This window comes from Peromyscus maniculatus, chromosome 3 (genome assembly GCF_049852395.1).
Source record: "Peromyscus maniculatus bairdii isolate BWxNUB_F1_BW_parent chromosome 3, HU_Pman_BW_mat_3.1, whole genome shotgun sequence".
Classification (NCBI taxonomy): domain Eukaryota; kingdom Metazoa; phylum Chordata; class Mammalia; order Rodentia; family Cricetidae; genus Peromyscus; species Peromyscus maniculatus.
Window position 1 is genome coordinate 160,891,415 of NC_134854.1, and position 19,825 is coordinate 160,911,239.

The 19,825-nt window shown below is 40.7% G+C and overlaps 1 protein-coding gene across 50 annotated transcripts in view; it reads left to right on the forward strand.

Moving 5' to 3' along the window:
* The window catches only part of Plekha5 (pleckstrin homology domain containing A5), a 184,107-nt gene that overhangs the window by 80,775 nt on the left and 83,507 nt on the right, over positions 1 to 19,825 (forward strand). Inside the window, exon 1 of one of the 50 annotated variants that reach the window (XM_076568179.1) lies at positions 13,340 to 13,467. The exons of the other annotated variants lie outside the window; for them this stretch is intronic. The gene's annotated coding sequence lies outside the window, so the exon portion shown is untranslated. Of the gene's footprint in view, positions 1 to 13,339; positions 13,468 to 19,825 lie in introns of those variants that run through there. 50 annotated transcript variants of the gene reach the window in all.

A 19,825-nucleotide genomic window follows, 5' to 3' on the forward strand; every position in this document is an offset into this window, starting at 1 on the left:
GTGTTTATGGCCTCCTAAGAGTATATCATTAAGTAAGCTATACAAATGGCCCACTTCTACTTCTTGAGTTCCTTTTAAATTTTAGTAGTCGTGGGCTGGTGAGATAGCTCAGCAAGTAAAGGCACTTGCCCCAAAGCCTGTGTGGGAGGCCAGCTCCCACCTTCTGCAGGGTTACTATGAGGAGGAGAGAGGAATAAGAAACTTGTTGATAGAAAGACAGCAGAGAGGAGACAGAAACACAGGATAGCTTCAGGATGACCTGGATCAAAATCCTGGCCCCTTCTCTCTTCAAAAGGGCTTTTTATAACAATGACAAGGGGTGAGACAAAAGACCTCCCCCTTGCTAGATCAAAGCACACCACACAGCCAAGTGCAGACCCTTCCACACACCTGGTAACCATGCACGTGGTCACCCTTATGCAACCCTGCTGGGTAAAGCAAGCTCAGATCTCAACTAGGAAACCTGGTGACCTGAGTTCAATCTCTCAAACCCACATAGAGGTAAAGGAGAAAACCAACTCCAGAGTTGTCATAGCATACATGTGCACGCACACACACACACACACACACACACGCTGATTTTTTTTAAAAAAATTTAATCATTACAAGTAAGTCTCAAGGCTAGACAAGGCTACATAGTGAAGTCCTGTCTCAAAAACAATAATTAGCCAGGCGATGGTGGTGCACACCTTTAATCCCAGCACTCGGGTGGCAGAGGCAGGGTGGATCTCTGAATTCCAGGCTATCCTAGTCTACAGAGTGAGTTCCAGGACAGCCAGGACTGTTACACAGAGCAACCCTGCCTGTCTCAAAATAATAATAATAATAATAATAATAATAAGAAGAAGAAGAAGAAGAAGAAGAAGAAGAAGAAGAAGAAGAGGAAGAAGAAGAAGTTAGCTAATTAATTAAAATAAAGAAATTTATTTTAATTTATTTTCAACAGGTTTTTAAAATATTTGTCATTAAAACTAGTGAATAGGTAATCAATAATTTCTGACATGTATAATATAACATGAGTTTTGGCTTCCTGGCTAAATTGAGTCTTCAAAGGTCAGATGATAATTTAACAATAATTTTTCAACTTACAAATAAAATGTATCAGAAGAGTTAGTATTATGCTAACTCGTAGGCACAGATTACATATGTATTTATAGAGTGTACAGGGTTTTATATGTACTGTATGAAGAGCCAAGTATGAGCCAGGCACACACAATGCTTGATATTGTTGCTGCTGTCATCAGCCATATTGTGGAAAAGGGTGGGAATTTAAATCAGAACATAGGTATTTTAGGGGTATGATTAGAAATATGTGCATGGGGGACTGGAGAGATGGCTTAGCAGTTAAGAACACAGAGGACCTGAGTTCAATTCCCAGTATCCACATGGCAACTCACAACTGTATGTAGCTTGTAATCTTAAGAGATCTGATGCTCTCTTCTGGTGTGCAGATGTGCGTGCAGACAAAACACCCATATACGTAAAATTCATAACATATAACATATAGTGCTTAAGGAAATTTAGAAAGTCAGTCCAGAGACCCTTGGTCAGTGCTACAGAGCATTTAGCAGAGTCCAAGAGTGTAAAGATTTCCAGGTGTCAAAAGTTGTGTAGATACCAAAAGAATGAGAATCCCTAGACCACTGGTTTATCGATCATGAGACTATTGATTGACCTTTAAGAACGCAGTTTCAGTAGGATGGTTGAGGTGGGCTCTAGAAGAGTTTGGCTGGAGAAAGATGGAGGAACACATTATCTGTTACTATAACGAACTATCCCAAAACGGATGTTTCTGCGCCTTAGGAGCTTGCTCTAGGACCAGCAAGATTAGCCTGAGCTCAGGCTTTAGGACCATGTGGCAGAAGGAAAAGCCTGGTTCTGCAAGTTGTCTCTGAGCACCACCACCACCCTGTCCCAGGTACACCTTGGTAGGTGTGCCCACACAGACACACACAGTCAATAAATGAGTGAAGGAATGGCCTGCTTCAGTTTGGCTAGGGGATAGCCAATCTGATGGATGGATGCTATCTGAAGGCCCATCACCCCACATGGGAAGAGTGGTCATCGGGGGACCACCAGTTGGTGCCAGTTTTTCAGTAAACCAAAATGGAAGTCAGTCTGCCAAGACTTTTTGTAAGATTTGAGGCTTGAAAAGCAACTGGGCTTTCTGGGGCCTGGGGTGTGAGCCAGAGAGGGACAGGCTTGGGGTTGTAATACTGTACTGCAGCAGACACTGTGCCCCACAGAAAGGGACAGGCTGCCAGGAGGTGTTGCTGGAAATGTATAGTCCACTATGTCATGTGATTAAACCGAATTACATTTGCCTAAACCCCAGCTCTTACAACCTGTGCAATTCAAAAAGTATGAGATAGCAGCATTTTTTATTTGATATATTTTTGTGGATGTCCATGTAAAGAGTGCTATGTGTGTGGGTGTCAGCCGAGGCCAGAGGAGAGTGTGGGATCCTTTGGAACTGAGAGCAGCCTGGTGTAGGTGACAGGATCTAAACTCTAGAACAGCACACACTTTGAACCACTGAGTCAGCTCTCTAGCCATAACACAAGTGGCTTTTTAAAAATACCATCTATTTAGTGTAGCTGGAGAGTTTTCTCTCCAGGTCCCGCCAAGCCCTGGCAGTCCGACTTATAAAATAAACACACAGACACTTATATTATTTAAACTGTTTGGCCTAATGGCTCAGGCTTCTTACTAACTGTTCTTATATCTTAAATTAATCCATTTCTATAAATCTATACCTCGCCATGTGGCTCATGGCTTACCAGCATCTTCACATGCTGCTTGTCTTGGCGGCTGGCAGTGTCTCCCTCCTCCTTCCTGTTCTCTCAATTCTCCTCTCTGTTAGCCCCGCCTATACTTCCTGCCTGGCCACTGGCCAGTCAGTGTTTTATTTATTGACCAATCAGAGCAACACATTTGACATACAGCCCATCCCCCAGCACTTTAGTTAGTAAGAACAGTAACAGGGCGTGCTAACACCCCATAGGTATGTTCTTTCTCATTTAGGAAATGATCTTCAATTCCATCAGACCCAACAGGGGCAAGAAATAACATACTCTTCACTACTTAACAATTCATACTTCCAGCAATCATATCCAAAATGTTCTATAGTAGAAATAGCTCCTCAGATTGTGCTATTTTTATTTCTTCTGAAAATGTGTTTCCAAATTGTCTGGTTGATTTTGCCTCAGTCAGAAGGAGGGAATTTCAGTGTCTACCCATCCCCAAACAGAGATTGAACCCAGGGCTTTGTATATGCTGGACAAGTGCTCTACCTCTGAGTTAGATCCCCAGCTCCCAATATTTATACACAGGAAGCATCAATGCTATATATACAGAGAACTAAAGTTCCTAGAGAGTCCCCAAGTTATCCAGTCATGTGTGTCTGTTCCATTTGCTTAATTTTGTGGATCAATCAATCATCCTGGACAAGAGAATCAACTTGCTGTTTTATTTTCTTTTGCTCTATATGTCTTGTCTCTTTTAAGATATAATATGTATTAAAAGAAACTATAGAAAGATATAAAGTATAATTACATTTTCATAATTGACAGGAAATAAACATTTTTTATAACAAGTCTTAATTTTAGCCTGGAAAAGTAGTATTTATTTTGGGCTTTCCTTGTTTAAAGGAAGTATGTTTTTTGTTTTTTTGAGATTTGTTTGTTTTTATTTTGTGTGTGTGTGTGTGTGTGTGTGTGTGTGTGTGTGTGTGTGTGTGTTTGTGTGTGTGTTGCCTACATATATATCTATGTACTGTGTGCATGCAGGTCCCATGGAGGTCAGAAGAGGATGTCAAGTCCCCTGGAACTGGAGTTACAAATGGTTGTGAATGGTCTTGGGAATCGAACCTGGGTCCTCTGGAAGAGCAATCAGTATTCTGAACTGCTGATCTGTTGTCTCTCCAGTCTTGTTTTGTTATGAAGACACAGTCTCATGTACTTTCCTTGACTTGCTATATGGGGTAGTCTTGAACTTCTGATATACATACATGCTCCTCCCTTCCTTTTGTTGCCATACCTCATTCTATGCAGTGCTGAGGACTAAACCCAAGGCTTCATGGATGACTCTACCCACTGAGCTACATACCCAGCTCTCTTCTTTTTCTGGTTCTGACCTTGACTGGAATGATTTAAGTAGACTAATTTTACTGTGTATTGAACCATACGTATTACTTAAAAGCAGCTTTTCAGCCAAGCTGAAAGTTGGCTCTGCAGGTAAAGTGCTTGCCACACACTCTGAGGACCTGAGTTCAAATACCCAGAACCCATGTAAAAGCTAAATGGTAGCATCTACCTATAACATCAGTCTTCCTAAGGCAGGAGGATCCCTGGAACATCTGTGGGCCAGCAAGCCTGACATTCACAGTAAGAGACAATAAAGAGAATTCTGTCTCAAAACAAGATGGAAGCATGGGCTGACACCGGAAGCTGTCTGCTGGCCATACATATCATAAGTTCATGTGTGCTTACTTAAAATAGCTGTGGGGGCTGGAGAGATGTCTCAATGGTTAAGAACACTTGTTGCTCTTGTGGAAGACTCAGGTTCAGTTCTCAGCACCCACGTGATAGCTCACAACCATCTGTATCTCCAGTTCCATGGGAACCAACATCCTCTCTTCTTCCACTGAGGATCAAAAGGTCAAGGCCCACCTCAGGTATATAAAGAGTAAGATGCCTGCCTTTGCTAGGTGTAAGACCCTGTCTCAAAAATATAAAGGGGGAGGTCATGCTAATATACTTCATGTATCACTATTTTTAAAATATGGTTAAATTGTCTTAAGTCTTGGACTTCTCCCTCCCCTTATGGATTTTTCAGTGGGGAAATTATTCTCTACAGAATATGCAACCTGCATGTTTCCTGTTGTTTGGGAGGTAAGGGATCCAGAGCTGGAGAGCGAGCTCAGCAGTTAAGAGTGCACACTGCTTTTCTGGAGGCCAGGATTGCCGTTTTATCCCCAGTACACATGGTAGGCAGCTCACAATTGCCAGTATCCCCAGCTCTAGGAGAATCTGATGTTTCTGGCTTCCCAGCTCTGGAAATGAACACACACACACACACACACACACACACACACACACACACACACACACACTTTTACAAACAATATTGGAACATTTGGTTTTACTGGGAGAATTTTTTAAAATGAGACTTCATAAAGGCCCTTTTCTGTTTGGTTGTGTGAAGTACACTTTAGAAGGGTGGCTAATACTTTTGCCAAAGATGCTTGTTTTCTCTGAAAAAGATTTACACAAAAAGGAAGTCAAAATTTTAATCGCCATTTTATCATATCCTTGGTTAATGCATCTGCCCTGGCTCTTTAAATGCAGTTGTAATTTCTAAAAAAGGACATTAACTTCCCTTAAATACGGTTAGCTACAGCCGGGCGGTGTACCCACACCCTCTTGAGTTAACTATTTTATAGTCTGCATCGAGGACCATGATAGGGTTTGGAGGAGGAGGAAACCTGGTGGTGAGCCTGCCGAGCTTGGGAGTGGACATCGCGTTCATGGGGCCCTGTCGTCCCTCCTCCTCTTCCTCTCCTCCTGTCTTCTAATAGTTTATCCTTAGTGACTGCTCAGTCTAGTTCTTAGGTAAATCAGCATGTGGCCAGGATTTATAATTAACATGTTAAAAGTTCTTCTTAACAGTTTCTCTTACAGCACCTTTTTAAAAACAATAAGTATTCCTTTGTAAGAAATTATGTCCAGAGTTAACTTCATTTTTTTCTATTGCTTTAAAGGAATGAAACTAGAAGATTAAATTAGTTTGTTATTGGTTATTAGAGAAAATCTGACTTAGACAAACTAATAAGATTGATTTATGATCTGTCTCTAGAAAATAATGTGAGTCTTCACAGAGTGTAATTCCTTCATTGAGAAATAGCAATACTCAGCAGTGAGAGGACAAAGAACCCAATTAAAATGTGAGCGAGACTTGACGAGACGCTTTGGCAGAGGAGATACACAGATGGCCACAAGCCCATGAAAAATGCTCTGAGTTGTCGGTGAGGAACTTGATTTATGTAGCGTGGTGTGCCTATTAGAGTGGCCACCTTCCCTTCAGGCGGTGTGGAGGAGAGCCGCTCAGCTCCAGGTGGCCGGGAAGCAGGGAGGGTGGGCGGCCTTGCCAGGGATTCCTTTCCTTCATGGAGGCCCGAACTCCTGGTTTCTGCCAGCTTCAGCGATGTGTCAGATGACAGTGAGTGAGTTCTTCAGTGGATCAGCCTTCTAGTGAAGTCTGAGACCTGAGAAAGCTCAGCCCCTGGCAACCAGGCCTTTAGCCGGTGGGCATGCGTTACAAAACAAGGTCTCATTGTAAGCACAAGCTGGTCTCGTGCCTCATCTCCCGGTTCTAGCCTTTTAGGCATATCCCTCCAAGGCTAAGCAAAAGCTACATTTGTTTCTATTCTTCAAAGTTACAGCCAGATTGGGTCTGGTATGTTTGTGTTCATTTCTCAAATAGCGATCCCACAGTGTTCACCAAACACCTTTGTGTTTTATAAAAATCTTGGTAGAATTACATATTAAAACATAAGCAAGGCCTAACTAATGTAGGGATTTGTTCTTTTCCAGCTTAGAAATTACAGTGTTAATGCACATGTGAACAGCTTGCACATTCAGTCTCTACTGCTATATACACTCAATTTTTTATTGAAACAGTAAACATAAAAGAGCTGGTGGGGATCCTAGAAATTTTCATTTATTCATATCCAACTCTTAGGAAATTTGAAATGCTGCATAACAAAAGAAATCCATTCATAATATACAAATAAAAGGAGATCGAAAATTCAGTCTCAAAAATAACATTAGAGGCAGACCTCAAAATGTGTGATTTTTTTTTTGTTTTGTTTTTTGTTTTTGTTTTTGTTTTAAAGCATAAGCACTCCGCTTTTTATTTTAGCTGCTGTCTTGTTTAATGTGAAATTCAAATACCTCTTGGAGCTGGGCTGGAAGTATGTGCAGTTATGTCCAGTGTGGCTAGTAGGAGATGAAAACTTCTGCTTACCCTGCCGCGGCATTCAGACACCCAGCTTTGGGAGATGGCTGCCAGGTTGCTTTTATTTGGTCCTAAATTTTTTGTTTGGCAAGAAGGTCCTATAACCCAAGGGTTGCTGCTAGGAAAATGTGTTTGTTTTATGGAAGAAAAAGAAACACAAGTGAATTTTTTTTCTTCAGTTCTGTGATATCTGGCCAGGTGTGGTGGTGCATGCCTATAATCCTGGCCCTGAGAAAGGCTGAGGCAAGAGGATCCTAAGTCCAGTCTTGACTACATAGTCAAGGACATCTTGGGCTGCATAAGGAGACTTTGTTTTGAACCAGGTAAAACCCAAGCATCTGCCAGAGCAAGTACACTAAGTTGGCCTGTTTCTAAAATCTGCTAGTGTACCCATAATTTATGCTCCTCAGAACCAGTGCTAACTGAAGCTGCTGCTTAAATTAATATACGTCAGTCCTTAATTGCTTGGTCTGTTACATTTAATGTAAAGATGTGTAGCTGACTTAAGAGTTGAAGTTATAAATTACTCCGCTTGTAACCTCCACTCCAGAATATCTAATGCCCTCTTCTGGCCTCTCTGGGCACCATATGCATGTGGGATATGCACACATATACGTAGACATGAATAAAAATAAATCTTTAAAGAAAAAACAACTTAGCAGGCAGGCGTCATGTCTGGACCTTTCGTTGGATCAGCAGTACAGCTAAAGGTGCTGGCTCTTCATCCCAGGGGCTGTCTGAGCCGTGTGTCTCCATCCTGCATGTGTCCTCAGTCTACATACCGCACATTGTGCCACGAGAAAGTTTTATAAATTTTTAATACAGTGAAAATGTAATTAAAGATTAACCGCTCTGTCCTTTTTTTATTTTTTCTATCAAGTGGGAGGGAAAAGGTGTAAAGTTTCCAGAGCCAATACAGACGTAACCACACATTTCCACTCTAGTTCAGAAGTTGAGATGTCTTCTGACAGTAAGGACACAGGAAACTGATGCTAACCAGTTTTAATGCATCTTTGCTTTTGTTTGTTTGTTTGTTTGTTTGTTTGTTTGTTTGTTTGTTTTGGGACAGGGCCTCAGTATGTAACTGGCTGCCCTGGAACTCGCTGTGTAGACCAGGCTGGCCTCCACCTCACAGAGCTATGCTGCCTTTGCCTTCAGAGTGCAGGAGTTAAAGGTGTAGCCGCCACGCTTGACCTTTCGTTGTGTTTTGTTTGCTGCCATTAGGTCATACCTGTCCCTTGGATCTGTATGTGTTTGGGAAAGTGAGTTCGAATTAGTCCAGTGTCCATGCGTGCACACTCACTGTGCAGAAAAGACCGTCCTACCCCAGAGAGGCAAGTGCTTTTGAAATAGAAATCTGTAGCTGCTCACAGTGGCTGAGAATAACACACAGTACAACCTCAGCTACCAGCTTGGGCAGGAGCTCTCTGAGAAGACAGTATTTGAACAGGACTTAAGTAATGTAGATTGGTGAGGTACTACACAGCTTATAAACTAATTGAATTAGTTGTAGCTAGGCAAAAAGCAGAATTTAGAAAGGACTAGAAGAAGAAATAGAGAATTTTTAAAGTCTTACATCAGACTCTTACTGAACTGCCTTTAGAAAGAAGGTCAGGCTGCTCATTAGTGACCTAAGACTAGATATTCTCAAATTCAAAGGTTCTGAGTCCTGTTAGTAAGCAAGTATGTTTTAATAGCTACCACTCCCCAAGGAGGAAGATTCTAGTGGTATGAAGGCCTTTTTCATTCTAATTGGTTTCTTCCTAAGCAGGTGTTTATGAACTAATTGGATTCCTAAATCATTCATCTCTTCCAATTACTTGTTCCAGACGTTTGCTGTTTTGTGAGATTTTATCTCTAAAGGAACACTGCCTTGAAACACAAAACATCTTTGAATATTTTCTGGATAGTAAATGGACTCACCCCCTCTCTCCTTTCTTGATTTTTAAGACAGTCTTCACCTCCTAGGAACTGAGATCACAGGCATGTACTACAAAGTCAAGTTCATTCTAATATTTTTCTCATCAGAAAGGTTTGTATTAAATGACCTTGGAGATGAAAATCAGTAACCAACCAATGAGACATCTTACACTTCCTGTTTTACAATAGTATTAAGTACTGGAAGAAATGACCAGAAGGTGCATTTCTTTCTCATTACAAGGACCTATATTTGAAAATTAATTATGAGTAAATTGACCCCATGAATGGAATTGGGTTTCAGATTGAGGTATTCAGGATAAGTCTGATTTGCAGAATAATGTTGAGGATCCTGATAGGTCAAGTAAGTCAAGGACAAAATGGCATATTTAAGATTAAATACAACTGAGAAGTGACTGAAGAATGATAATATTACTGCTGGGCCTTGAGTCATCTCACAGACATGCCTGGGATGTGCTGAAACATGTGTTGGTGTCGTCCTGGCTGGGCCCTCAATCCCCTACAGATAGACTGGAGGTATGCTGAAACATTTGTGTTGGGGGAAATTCTGAGGAGAACCTTGCTGAACTTTCTCTCTGTTTTTTTTTTCTTTATTATTTAATGTGTATGTGTGTTTTGGCTGCATGTGTGTATTATCTTTTTACCATGTGCAGTGGCCAGGGGTTGGATCCACTGGTACGGGAGTTACAGGTGGTTATGAGTTGCCATGTAGGTGTTGGTAATCAAACCCTGGTCTTCTGCTAGGGCAGCCAGTGCTCTTAACCTTAACTGAGCCAACTCTAATCCTTCTCTGTGGTTTTTACTTTTTTATTTTTTATTTATTTATTTATTTATTGGTTTTCGAGACAGGGTTTCTCTGTGTAGCTTTGCACCTTTTCCTGGAACTCACTTAATAGCCCAGGCTGGCCGCGAACTCACAGAGATCCGCCTGACTCTGCCTCCTGAGTGCTGGGATTAAAGGCGTGTGCCACCACCCGGCTCTCTGTGGTTTTTAAAACTGCTTTATTTTTGTTTGTGTACAGAGGAGGTGTATATTCCCACTCTGCGACTTCATTCTCTCCTACCGTAGGCTTCAGAATCAGACTCCTGTTGTCAGGCTTACAAGGCAATAACTTTTACCCACTGAGCCTCCTCACTGGCCCCCTCCCTCTTAATGAGGCATGGCTTCTGCCCTATGCTTTAGAGATACATGAGAAGAAAATGGAGATTAGTTGTGATTTAGGATTCCCCACTGATTTGAAGTTGATTAACTCCAACAGTGTAGTGGGATGTCTATCTTTTCTCAGCTTTCTTCCTGAAAATGTGATTAATGTAAGTATTTGAGATGAGCTGGACAGAATTGTACAAGGCACGTGGGAATTACCTTATCATTAATCATGTTTTTCTTGAAGTAAATAGTTTGTCTGCTATTGGGAAGCTTTTGTAGGTGTGGTGTTTAGATGTTTTGCTAACATGTGTGCTCTCAACACAGCTATCCCTAACAGATTTCATCTTGCAGTAGTTAGGTCAGCCGTCACATTGTTAATGGTTTCCACATATCCCCGGGCAGTTAGCCATTTCCTCTTCTGGGCTCGGTAAATCAGGTTATGTTTTAATGATTTGTTTACAGCTTGCTTTCTCATATTAAACTGTCGGTTTGTCCTGTCATGACCTTGAGAGGAGGGACCTTATCTTACTGTCCCTTTTATGCCCATGGCCCACCACAGTTTCCCTGTGGAGGACTGTGAACAGTGAAATAGTGGGGGAGGGCCCCAGAGAAACCATACAGGCTCTGGTAACTTCTCAGACCAAATGCTGGGTTGATTTGTCACTCTTAATGCCCCTGGTAGTTCCTAGACTCTTCAAACAGATCTCTTCATTTTATTCCTTTTTTCCAGGCAGTGCTATGTAGAACCACCATCCTACTGTGTGATTCTGTAAATACTGTGCTATGTTTTCATTTTATTTTAAATGTTCTGCCTTCCTGTGGGATCACATCTAAATCAGATTGCTAGGATAATAGAAAACTTTCTTTTAGTACATTACTTTGTTCTTCTGAGTGCTTGGGGTTTCTTTGTTGTTTGTTTCTTTAGAACAGGGTAGGTTGTCAAGATTTTAACCTGAAATGTTCTCCAGTGTTCATATTTGAACCCAGCTGCCCAAGTGGTGGCACTATTTGGAGAAGCTGTGGACTTTGAAGTTTGTACTCAGCCCCTAATTTCTGTGAAGCATTCCCATTTCTGGTCTGCTGTGGTGTGATCCGCCACTAACACACAGCCCACCTTTCCACGTGTTGGTCTCCTTAGGAAATGCCCTCCAAAACATGCCCAGGGTTGTGCGTTACCAATCCTAGACATCTCTCAGTGGAGTCATTTTAATAATTAAGTCCACCAACCACAAAGAGTCTCACTGTAGCTACAGCTAGCCACTACCTCACAATCCTCTAGTCTTGGCTTTCCTAGATATTGGCATATTAACATGTATCATTGTATTTGACTTAGTGAACTTAGGAAGGCTCTTTATTACAAAGCTGTCCTGATAAGGAAATCTTCATTAGGTAATAGAAAGTCTAATTGCTGTGAGAGATAATAAGCCTTCTATATGTTAGCTATCTCATTCTGTTTATAAGTTGATAGGATTTCTGCTATTTTGCCCTTGGAATTGTGAGGGAAGTTTTATTGACTTTTATTTTTCTGAGAGTGGGATTATTTTCTTTCTTAGTGTAAAAAGTTTACATTGATTATAATTGAAATTAGCAAAATCTTAACCTAAAAAAGGAGGGGAGGACTATGAACCATATGTACAGCCTTCTGGTTTTACCAAACTGTTGGCCTGCTTTCTTATATTTCAGACTACATAGTGAAACAATTTTGTCCTCTGGTTTTAATTTTTGTTATAGCAGTTTCGTAGAAAAGGGATGCTTTAGCACCCATTAGGTTGTGTGTTAGATTTGGTTTTAAGACAGCTCAAATTAACATATTAGAAAAGTATTATACCATTAACATTCTAACAAGATATTTACAGTATGTTTGGTAAGGTGGTTTGCCAATTCTCATATATAATTATCATTTTGTGAAAGAGAATGAACTATAAAAGAAATATGGTCAGCCATTAAATAAGTCAACTTTTGATTATGTGGCTTTATATGATTTTTCTCATTCTCACAAAAGGCCCATAGGAGTATATGTTAGACTTGTTTTCCTTCAAAGGAAGCAGAGGCTAGGTGACCTGTCTGTGACAGAGAAGGCACTGAACTTGAAAATGCAGCATCAGACTCCAGGGCTGGTTGCCTTTGACCACTAATTAGGCTGGACTACTTCCTGCGGACCACACATCTACAGACAGAACAGTGTGATGGGACAGCTAAACACACCAAAAAGCACTAAGTTAGGCAATGACAGATTTTTATTTGCTTGTTTATAACAAGAAATTGAAAATAAGCATCTGTTAGTGAACAGGTTTAGCTAGCTAGTGGGAAGTCGTCAAGTGAAAGCTAGGAACATCAGTGAGCCTGTTGTGAGGCAGCCGTCTACTGGGATGACCTCCAGTGTATACAAACTTTGCTCTCAAAGTGTATTTCAACAGAATGTCTTTTGAGCATTAGCATAACTGATAAAATGCCTGGGCAGTGGCGACACTCACATTTTCAGGTTTCATTAGCAGTTATGACCACAAGTAAATGACTCAGCCACCGATGTGCCTCGATTTTTTTCAGTAAAATGAAGGTAAGAACAGAACCTGTCCACTTGGATTATGAGGCCTGCATGGGTTTGTAAAATGCTTGACATAGTAAATAGTCAATCTGAGCAACTATCATTGTTTCTGGATGGTGAAAAACAGAAATTTCAGCCTTTCTGTCTTTTATTTGTTGAATTTTGAAATGTTATGTACTGATTTTGGAACAATGCAAGGTCAGGGGAGCCTTTAATCCCAGCACTCAGGAAGCAGAGGCAGGTGGATCTCTGTGAGTTTGAAACTAGCCTGGTCTACAGAGTGAGTTCCAAGACAGTCAAGGCTACACACAGAGAAACTCTGTCTCAAAAAACAAAACAAAACAAAACAAAGATTTTTTTTAACTAAAAAAAAAAAAAAAAAGGAGTCCTTTTAGTTGGTATGCTTACAAACAGTACATGGCCAATTATTTAGAGCATTATTTTAAATTTCTCACTAAGCATTTTCTTCAAGAGCTATCTGTAATCATATACCTTGATATTTTACCCTATCTTCTATGCCAAACTTAAGGAAATTGAAGTCATATTTTATTTTTTGGCTAGAAGGCAAGCTTAATCATAACACATTCTTCCAGAGAAACTGCTTTAATTTGCGGGTGCAGTGACAGGCTAGAGTCTGACGTCAGTGCGGTGTCAGACTTCAGAGTGGCAGGCCAGCCTGGAAGCCACAGTGCATTTCCTTGGTTTTTGGTCCTCACACTACTCACTGACAGCGGCTCAGAGACAAAGGAGTTGAGTCTGTTTCCATCGGGGTCCCCTGTGCCTGTAGCTGATGTCTTGAAGGATGTGTGTGATTCAGGAGGTGAGTGGCTCTTGCCTGCTGTTAGAGCTTCTGCCTTGCTCTCAGTGACCGGCCTGGAAGGAGCACTCTGCAGCCCTGGTGCCACGCAGGTGCCCACGCAGAGGCTTGGCCGGTCGTCATACTTCTGAACTATTAGAGTCATGTAAACATGTTTATTCGGTTTGCAATTGCACATTTTAAGAAATCGTGTCTTCGTCTGCCCTTAACTTCCAGCTGCACAAATACATCGTAGACATGGCTTACTTTAAAGCCAAGAATTTTTATTTTGAAACAAATCTCAGTTTACCTTACTTAATATTTTAACCTACTCAGATGAGAAGTTGGGAACTCTCCCCCCAGAATTAGATGAATAGTTCTTCAGATATTCTTATGGAAAATATAGACAATATTATTGTATAATGTTTAAAATTTTTAATGTAGTTTAAATTGATTAACAATTAGTTTAAACTGCCTTTGTTTCTCTAATCTGGGGACTGTTTCTGTGGTGTGATTCAAAGTAGGAATTCTTACTAACCTAAACTTTAAGAACAAAATACTAGCAGAAAATTTTATATTAGAGACAGTATTTTTTTCTGTTGGGAGAAGTTTTAGGAAGATAAATTGTTGAAGCTAACAAATGTGACTTTAAGAATTTATTCTTCCTGGCAATACCAATTCATATTTCTTCAAATTATAATATAAATATATTTAGTTTGAAAGCATGTATAAGAAAGTTATGCTGAGCCTCCTTTTGATTTTGAAAAGCTTTCACTTAGAATTTCTTTTCTCTGTTTTATAGACACATTGTTTATGTTGTACATATAGGAGCTTCTGAAGTCTTTTCCTATTGACATTTATGGTATTATGCTTTTCATGAAGGTTCAATAGCGGTTTTGATTTCAACTTGTTAATAATAGATGTTTTATATGAAGAAAGGACAATAATTCTTAAGAAATATATCTTGTTTCAATTTTGTGTAACAAATAAGAATGATTTACTGAACAGTTTTTATGTGACTAACATATTTTTTGTCATTATATACAATACCAAATTTAGGGGCTAGATTGCTACCTTATGGTTCCCAGTGTGGTATATTTCACTTACATATTTGCAAGCATAGAAATAGGGCTTCAAGTCCGTTCTATTGAACTTGACAGCTTTAAGATTCACAGTTTTTCCCTGAAGTTGCTGAGTTTTCAGCTTCTACCTAAGATTCTGCCCAAAGCTAGAAGATTCAAGAAGTACCGTATATGGGAAAGTCGTGAATACTTCTATTTCCTTTAAAAATTTATCATGAATTCACTAAAAATAATTTAACATGTTTTTAAAAGTCTGTGTTTTAAACCGAAGCAGTGCATTACCGTGGCATGATGCCTTGGAACAGATGAGGCACACAGCTTAGACAAAGATGGTTTTGAGGCATTATGACATCAGAGGTCATTGGCTGCTACCAAAGTTCAAGTGAGAAGAATCTGCTGTAACTTCTTTTTGAATGAACAGGAAATTAAATCTGACAAAGAGATGGTAAGCATAGCTGTAGGGAAATGACTTGAAATGGACCTGAAAGTTTCCTTGGCTCTATAGTAGAGCTAGTTACACTTGGCAGGAGTTTAGTGTGGTAAACTCAGATGGCTGTCTCAGCCCTTTTCAGGCTTAAACTGTATATTTTGTTCTCTTGTGGTGAGCAAAACAAAACCTTGGGCATATTAGATGCTTAATAACATGTCAGCATGAATAACTAAAGTTACTAAGCAAGTTAAGTGAGAGAGGAGAATCTCTGTATTCGAGAGACCCTGTCTTACTGCCAAGGTCAAAGCCTGCCCACTCATAGCTAGCCAACTGAGGATGTTCCACACAGGCCCCTTTTAGAAGTCAGTGTCTCCAGACACAGGGCTCTGCAGAAGCCCCTGAACTGGGCCTACACTTCTGCCTGCGTGGCTAAATGTCACCACTCTGTTCATCTCTTAAAGGAAGGGCTTCCCTCAGCTCTTCTGGGTTGGATTTCCTTCCCACTTTTGCCCTGGGCATAAGTGCGTCTGACGCCCATATTTTGTCTATAGCTTTGTTAGTCTTGGTCGTTATGTTCTGTGATTGAGGCTGTGTTGCCAGGGCTCATTTGAATGAATAAAAAGCATTTGCAGTGCCGAGAATGATGCATCCATTTTGAAAGGAAGTTCATCTTGTTTCACATGGGTATTGTTTTGACTTATGCTCATGAGATCATTGTTTCAATACAGCTCGTGTCATTTCTAAAAATAAGTAAATACTGTGGAGTAAAAAATAGGTAAATTAAGACACAGAAAAGTTGGCTCAGTGGTCAAGAGCACCAGCTGCTCTTCCAGGGGACCCAGGTTCGGTTATCCACTTCTCCATGGCACCTCACAACCTCTCTAACTCCAGTTCCAAGGGATCCAACTCCCTCTTCTGGCCTCCCCAGGCATTGCATGCACATGGTACACTTAAATACTTGCCGACAGAGCATTCATACACATACAATTTTAAAGTAAAATATTGTTAAAAGAATAGATAAGTCATTAACATTTTTCCATTTGAATTGGATTATGTACTTGGTCAATTTGACTCTTCAAGAGAACGCTTCATCCTCAGTAAAGCAGTTGGAGTACTTTAAATTGTGTGGTAATTTACATGTAGGATAGAATTAGGTTACATGTCTAAAGTGATATGCCTAAGAACTAAGGCTTGAACTTGGCTTTTTCTGGTTTGCTGTTTGCTTCCTTCCCAACAAATGTCTATTTAATCTATGTTACTACTGAGTGTTACTAATTAGCATTCATTAGGGAGTGGTAGAGTTGTCTGAATTCATGAAATTATAGGTTATATATTTTTAAATACCAAGTTATTGCTTTTAAATGACAAATGGAATATTGTTGTATGTTTGTAGTTGAGGTTTTAAATTTTATTTTAAGAATTCCCACCTACCCTGGAACTTTTGTGGCAATATTTTTTTTGTACACATTTCTTTGCCATTTTTAAAATAGTCCTTTAAACCATTGTAATATACTGAAATCCTTTTTATTCTGCTATGTGTCTTTGTATATGCTTTTCCACCCTAGACCTCTCAACAATACATTTTAGGTATTGGCCGTATTATTGGTGTTCCTTGTTCACTAAATTGTAGCTGCCTGTGCCGTTTTGTGTCATATTAAGGGACAGTACAGGCAGCCAGCAATCTTGTAAATCAAGGAAGTCCCCAGTTGTGTTTGTTTTCAGTAACTAGTTCTTCTAGCACGTCCTACTTCAACTACCGTTTGGTAAGGCATACTTACTGATATACCTTGATGCAACCAAACTCTTTACCCTTCCAGAAAGGTAGAGGTTGTATGTTTTGTTTTTTCTCCTTGGTGCACATTTTATATAGCTGTGGTACAGCATTAAGAAGTAGTTACAGTGAGGTAGATTAAAGTGCTTCCTAAAATGTCTTGGGATCAGAAAAACATGTGATACATAATAGACACAGAAATGGATTTGGTAATTTGCAATTAAAATTTAAGAAGTAGACTGCTCTGAATGTGGTACTCCAGAGGGTATAGCTCAGTGGTAGAGCTGCTCTGTGTATGTGCAGATCCTGACTCCATGGCCAGAACCGCCACCTCCCTACCCTTGAAGATGGGATGCACAGCCGTGGTGCAGAGTGGTGAGATAGTGCAGGCTGTGTGCTCTCATAGGATGAGCTCTAGCCTCTACCAGAAACAGCATGGCTTAATTTCTTTACACTTGGCAGAAAATTACCCTGAATTTGTACGCACATCTTAAATTCATATTTCTGCCTTGACCATACAATGCTAGCTATTCTTTTCATTAAGAAAAACATCCTAGCCAGGCGCAAGTAGCACACACCTGTAATCCCAGCACTGGGGAGGCCAAAGCAGGCAGATCTCTGAGTTCAAGGCCATCCTGGTCTACATAGTGAGTTTGCCTATGGGTAAAAAGCTGTGTTGGAATTTATTGTAGTCTTTTTTTTTTTTTTTTTTTTTTTTTTGCCTTTAATTTACCAAGTGGTCTGAGATGTAACCCTGTTGTGACACTCAGGTGGATGTGACAGGAACATTTTGTCTTTAACTAGCATAGTGCTAATTGAATTATTCTTGAGTTACTTCAGAATTATTTAAAATCTATTCCAAGTGTTTCTTTTTATAGGTATATGTAATATACATACTATTTTTATTTTTAAGAGCTTTTTCAAAGGACAGTATGCATTCTCTGGGGTGTGTGCTCTTGGGTTCTGCACTGCGGGTGTTCTAGTCTGTAAAGGGTCTTTCAGCCTCCCGCTTGGCTTGTTGCACTATGTTCACGTTTTCCTACCCAGCTTTAAGCCCCTTTCCTGGGTTAGGCTAAGCCAGATTTTCAGTTCCTGTTGGTGAGATGCATGCCTTGGAGTTGGTGGCATTTGTACTCTGTGGTACCTGTGATAGGGGAATGTGACATAACATTTCTAAATCTGCTGTGGTGATAATTTTTATTGGAACAGCTGACTAAGAGAAGAAAATGGTTACAAAGCTTGAGAGAGAGCATAGCAAGATGAAAAGGCATCGAGTTTAAATTAAATTGGAATTGGAGGTGTTGTGGCAGCTTCAGATGGACATGAGGTTGGTGAGGCTGGCAGCAGAGCCTGGAGGAACCCCTAGCCAAGCTACCTGTGCCCTAGGCAGCGTCCCTGTCCCTGAAGGAAGTGAAGGAAGGACCTCGGAGCAAGTTGTGCTGCCTGCTTTGGTGCCGGAAAGGTCGTGAATGGTATGTCAGGGCAGGGGCTGCAGGAAGGAGTGTGGCCATCTGAAAATGTCATGAATGGTAAATCAGGGCAGGGGCTGCAGGAAGGAGTGTGGCCATCTGAAAATGTCATGAATGGTAAGTCAGGACAGGGGCTGCAGGAAGGAGTGTGGCCATCTGAAGGAGGCAGTCTAGCCCTGGGAGTGCATCTTCTCCCTGTTCTGGCCATTTGGTGGATGTGGCCAGTGGATCGACCTATGCAGTGTAACTAATGGTACCACTCACAGGGACTCTGTGGGGACTGTCAAGTGCAGGTCCCTCGTACAGCAGACAGCTGGGTTGTCTGAGCAGTACTGTCACACCGTGAGAGCTGTCACCAGGGACAGCTGTGTGCTCTGCTGGATAAGGAGCAAAATGAATCTTCACGTGCAGGCTCTTCCTCTCTTCTCCCAAGACAGCAAAGATGATCTGTTTTCTGAATGTGGAGAGGAGGGTAGCAAACAAAGGGTTAATCTGCATGGCAGGTAAACAAGTCCCTGAGGGTTAGCAGCATGTCTGGAAGCATTTAGAGCTGAGTTAAAAGCAAGTGGCATTTGGAACTGAATGTGGGCACAGGACATGTATACTTCTTGTGTTTTTAAACAATTACATCTTTCCCATTGCTAACCATGTGGTTGCTTTCCCACATAACCAAGACCTAAGAATTGGATTTCTCAAGAAAGTCAGGGTGCTTCTGGTTTTTTTTCTGTTTTGTTCCTAAAATATTGAGTTTAATTGTAGGCCCAGTTTCCTATGCCAGCATATTTTTAGTTTGTAATAAGTTGGTAAAACAGTCTTTGTGGCAGCCAGATTTCAAAATAATATTTTCCTCCTATTTATTAAAATGAAAATAAATAGCTTGCTATATAAAGCATTAGTGAATGTTCCACTTAATAATAATATAAACATTATTTTGAGCCAGTGTAGAATTCGTCAATTTAATAACTAACTGGCTGCTACAGGCATGTTTTTAAAGCTAGTCACATTTGATTGAGTATCAATGATGGCGGTTACTGAATGACTTCTACTAATGAAAATCTCTCCAACTTCAGAGCAAGCCGGAGAATGTAACTGCCTTGTGGTGTCTTGTGTTACAACCTCGAGCTATCAACTAAACGTGGAAAAAACATGAGTGCTGAACTCTTCAGTTGAGTAGACATGTGCACAGAATGAGTTGCAAGCACACATCTGGGCTGCTGGCTTCTTGTTTCTGACTCCCTGAGAGAAGCACAGCAGCTTCCCTGGTTCCCCCAGGCCTTCCTTCTGCCTCCTGCTCACTCAGTTGCAGTTATGTGGTGACTTGTGGGTTGAGCCCTTGGTGCAAGGCACGATGCTGGCGTGGTTAGTGGGCTGCCAAAAGAGTTAGCAGGCTGCAGCTGCCAAGCCTCACTGTGCAGTCCTGTTTTGCTTGCACTAAATCAGATCCCTTTTCTTTCCTTTGAGATGATTCATAGGTCATGTAGACTCACGTCTGAACTTAGCGAGACAAGCAAGATCTCTTGGGCAGTTTTCTAAAACATATACTTTTATTGCATAGTGGGTATTTCCAGCTTTGTTGCCAGTTACATAAAACATCACCTAATAATCTTACAGTCCATCATTCCAGAGACTC